The 4970-nt window shown below is 44.4% G+C and overlaps 1 non-coding gene across 1 annotated transcript; it reads right to left on the bottom strand.

Moving 5' to 3' along the window:
* Positions 1 to 4547: 4547 nt before the first annotated feature.
* Positions 4548 to 4621, bottom strand: Trnat-ugu. The gene has a single exon. It is a non-coding gene; the product is annotated as a tRNA-Thr (tRNA).
* Positions 4622 to 4970: the final 349 nt, after the last annotated feature.

Raw genomic sequence — 4970 nt, forward strand, 5'->3', positions numbered from 1 at the left:
TCTTTAATATCAGAAACGCTGAGTGACTGGACTGAAGATTTCATGGCAAACAGAACGAAGAATGTCAGTCTTAAAGATGACGTAAAAGTAAATTCTTGCGTACACAAAGGGAATGTTATAGTATCATTATTTTTCACTACATACAATATATAAATGACCTAGTGAATATCGTCGAAGTTTCCATTAAGCTTTTCACGGATGAAGCTTTTGTATGGAGGGAAGTCATAACGCTAGAAAATTGTAACAATATTCGGATGAAGGAATTGGCAGTTGATCCTCAACATAAACTAATGTAACGTAAATACATAAACAGACAGAAAAACATTTACCGTTTATTACACGGTTGTTGAAAAATGACTGGAAATAGTAACATGCACAAAATATCAACGAGTATGCATGCGACGCGATTTCAAGTGGAATGACCGTTTAAAACTAATAGCAGGTGGGGCAAACGCCAAAGTGAATATCTCTGGAAGAATCTTCAAGAAATTTACTCCACTACAAAGGAGGTATCTTACAAAACTCTCGTTCGACCAATATCTAAATACTGCTCGTTAGTCTGTGATGCGTACGGGAATATGATTGATAAAAGAGTTAGAGAAGTCTCAAAGACGAGCAGCACCTTTTGTTACAGATTCATTTATTGAGAGTGAAAGTGTTACGGAGTCGCTGATCCAACAGCAATGGCAGACGGCACAAGAGAGGCATTATGCATAACGACGTAGTTCACTGTTAAGAACGCGAGAGCGTAAATTCCTAGAAGAGTCAAGCAATGTATCGTGCCCTTCTACCTGTGTGTCGTAAAAAGAACATGAAAATATAATTAGAGTGATTCGAGCAGTCTAGCAGGTTTAGCGACAGTCGTTCTTCCCACAGATCACTGTTGGCTGGAAACGTTAAGGGGTGGTGGAGGGGGAGGGGGTCGGGGAGGGAATATCACACTTATCAAAATATCCCGGTTTATCATTCCGTGATCGAATGAATTTCTTGTACAAAACCAACGTTTCTTTCTAACCGCGTAGGACATCTTAAAGAACAATTGTATTTCCTGTGAAGGTCCGATTCATTCAATGGGTTACTATTGACTAAAGTTTCGTTTCCTCGTGCTGCCGTGCAGAGGCGTGATGTCATTGTTTTCAATACCTGAGCGGAGTTAACCGCTATCTGTAGCTTCATCCGCCACTTTTATCCCCCCTATCCTCTTCGACACCGAACTCCAGATACCATTCGGTTTGACGCCCCCTCCTTAACAATATTGGCGTGTTTACTTGTCTCTATCGCTTTTCTGAATAGCCTATCGCTGTAGCTGCTCGTGGCTGCCGGGAACTAAGACTTATCAAATCGAATGGGATGGTCTCCTATAAAACGTATTTCTCCCCTTCTATAGCTGTCTTTATGTTCATTGTTTTTCCATCATTCTTTTTGTGGTACTCACTGACAAGTCTTCGAAATTACGTTATATCCCGTAAATTACGTTTTTTTTTCAGCGCTTTTATGAGCATCCTTGGCCGAGTTTGCACGTTTATGTATCTTTCGGGTAAGTTTATAAACCACGGCGGCATCCGTTACTTCAGGGTCTTTCGTATGTGCTCAGTAACCACTTCAATGAGCGGTATGAAAATTTGGATTTCTTAAAGGTTTGTACATTTCTATGAAAGTTGTGTGACACCCTTAATGGTCCTTTTATGATAATGGACGAACACCACTGCTTCAGCACACTGTTGACACGTCCAGATTTTGTGTCGAGCAGTGCTGGTTCGCAGATGTTCCCTATATTATCCGTGACATTTTTGTAACACCGGGCCTATGTCTTGGTCGGTGATTCGAATCCCGGTTTTAACGGTCCCACTATTGGCGTTTGCGGTACACCATGGGGCACCAGTTACTATCTTCTTTAGTGAAGATTAGCACACACAGAAAATGCAATATGCCGTCCACCTCATCCTCCACAATGAACTGAATCTCCGGGTTAATCTCGTTTAGGTGCGCAAATGGTTCAAATGGCTCTGAGCACTATGGGACAACTTCTGAGGTCATCAGTCCTCTAGAACTTAGAACTACTTAAACCTAACTAACCTAAGGACATCATACACATCCATGCCCGAGGCAGGATTCGAACCTGTGACCGTAGCGGCCGCGCGGTTCCAGACTGTAGCGCCTAGAACCGCTCGGCCACACCGGCCGGCTTAGGTGCGCATCCAAGCGTGTTGTCCGCATTATGAAACCGAATGTTCGGTTTTTCGATGGCGGTTTCCAGTTCCTGGTCATGACGAAATTTTTTACCATCGGCATCTGCGGGATGCTCGTGGATACGCCATCCAGATCTGCGTAGAAGTGGTCGTTCCAACTACGCGGCCATGAAACTACAGATCGGTAATATCAGAAGTAAAAATCTGCTTCAGTTCTTCCTGCTCCTCATTAAACGATGCCACCAAATAGAAGCAAATATGTTCTCTGACTGGTCGGCTTTGCCGTTTTGTTTATTAATAAAATTAAAATTCTCTTGTTAAAAAACCTCCAAGCTAACCACATGTGGCCGGAAGATGTGGCCGAGGGGTTCTAGGGGCTTCAGTCTGGAACTGCGCGACTGCTATGATCGCAGGTTCGCATCCTGCCTCGGGTATGGATGTATGTGATGTCCTTAGGTTCGATAGGTTTAAGTAGTTCTAAGTTCTAGGGGACTGATGACCTCAGATGTTAAGTCCCATAGTGCTCAGAGCAATTTTTTTGACCACATGTGGTCTTGACACTATTGTCAAGAACTTGACAGTCGAATAGATGTGTGGCACAGTAGCACTTACTTAGCGGAAGAATTTCTTTGTGAATTTTCAGCTGTCGAACTGGAGGTGGCGTATAAATTAGCGCACTGCAATTGCGTTCGAAGGGGCGACGTTTCAAATCCCTGCCCGGCCATCAAGATTTAGGTTTTTCTTGAATTCCCTAAGGCAAATTCCGGGATGGTTCCTTTGAAAGGGTGCGGGCGATTTCCTTCACCAACCCGAGCTTGTGCTTTGGCCCTAATGGTCTCGTTGTCGAAGGGACGTTAAACACTGATTTTTCTTCCTTAAAGTGTTTGGAAAGCCAAATAGCCTCGACGGTGACGCATCTAAAATGAACAGATATTTTTGTGCGCTCAGTTTTTTTAACATTTAGAAGTTCTTAGTTGTCTGTCGGAGTGGTCTTTACTCGGCTGCAGATCTATTAAGTCCGTAATATGACTGCGGCAATCGGTCACACTCTAATTACTGTTGCATTGCGCTTTTCATCGCCATCATTCAGGCTCTCAGTTTCGAGGATATCACTTTCTGATGGCTTCGCATGAGCTCATGTTGTTATTAACTCTATGTAGATACCTTCAGAGGTCAGCGCGCCCACACTACGAATGCCTTCGACGGCTATAGCTTACCCCATCGCCATAGTTCGTGGACCAACAGCAAAATTTCCTGTTTGGACAAGCACCAACCTCTCAACTCCAGATAGTGAATGCTCGAACAAACTAGTAAACGTGTAGGAAGCATCTAAATGGTGGGTTGCCTGATTCTGTCCACTAGGCTTCTTCTGCAGTCGATCTACAGGGACCTTGCAGAAACAGAAACTTACAATTGGTGTTTACCAAGATCTGGTGGGTCTACTGAAGTATCTGGTGACAAACACTTCTATTCATGTTGGGCGTGGGCAGCCGAGTTTCAGTTGAACAGGCATTAACATTAGCGCTCAGAAACCTACATTTGGATGGTCCATTGAGAATATGAACCCACTACTCTTGAATGCAAGTCCAGTGAATTTTAATGATGACGCTGGAGCCAGATACCCGAGAGATAACCTAGAAAGTACCTACACTTATAGTCCTGATTTGTACTGACTATATGAGGATCAGTCAAAAAACGAAACTCCCTATTTATTTCACCTTGAATGAGGTTTATTAAGTAAAAAATATTTGAATTTGTCGCTATTTCACAATGTTCCTTCTCCACACCTCTGCAGCATACCTTTCTGTGTCAACAGATGCTAGTAATGAAGTCGCTTGAAAAATGGCCGACATCGATGTTCATATTAGACGGTGTTCTGTGACAGAATTCTTGAATGAAGGAGGTGAAGCGCCCATTTGCATTAATGAAAGACTGACAAGTGTGTATGGTGATGCAGCAGTGGATATCAGCACAGTTAGACTATTGGTTCGTCGCTGTAAACTCACCAGTGGCACCGACTCGCTAAGTGCTTTGTGGAGTCGCTGCAGTCACCGGCTCACCGCTACGCACTTCCTCAGCCAAGGGTGTTTGCCTTTCAGCTTCGTTAGAGCAACGAACCATCGTCTATGAGTGCTGTTATCCACTATTGCATCGCCGCATAATTCCGTCTAATACAAACATCGATGTCGGCCACTTTGCAAGAGATTGCACTATTGGCACGAGGCCTACGAGAACGACAGGCAGCGGTGCGCACCTCACGAAGGCAGGCCTGAGTTCGCTCGCTCGCTCACCCAACTCAGAAAACGTTTAGCTGCTTACAGGCGTTGACATACGTCAACGGGGACAGATGAAAATGTGTGCCCCGACCGGGACTCGAACCCGGGATCTCCTGCTTACATGGCAGACGCTCTATCCACCTGAGCCACCGAGGACACAGAGGATAGCGCGACTGCAGGAATTTATCTCTGGCACGCCTCCCGCGAAACCCACATTCTCAACGTATTGTCCCATACTACATTCGTAATGCCCCCGCCCATTATACTCATTACTCGCGGCGCGTTGCCGATACCCGTAAGAGTTCGGGCACTGTTTGTGCATTCGCACAGAAGAAGAAGATGGTCAAGTGGCTGGTGAGCCTTAACTATGTATTTACTAAGATGGTATCTATTTTTTCGGACATGTCCTAACGAACAGATACCATCTTAGTAAATATCAGCAAACGTTTCTACATCTGTTAATTCGTTACTAGGTGTGTACGTACAAACGCTAATATGGAGTCCT

Source organism: Schistocerca americana, chromosome 2 (genome assembly GCF_021461395.2).
Source record: "Schistocerca americana isolate TAMUIC-IGC-003095 chromosome 2, iqSchAmer2.1, whole genome shotgun sequence".
Lineage (NCBI taxonomy): Eukaryota > Metazoa > Arthropoda > Insecta > Orthoptera > Acrididae > Schistocerca > Schistocerca americana.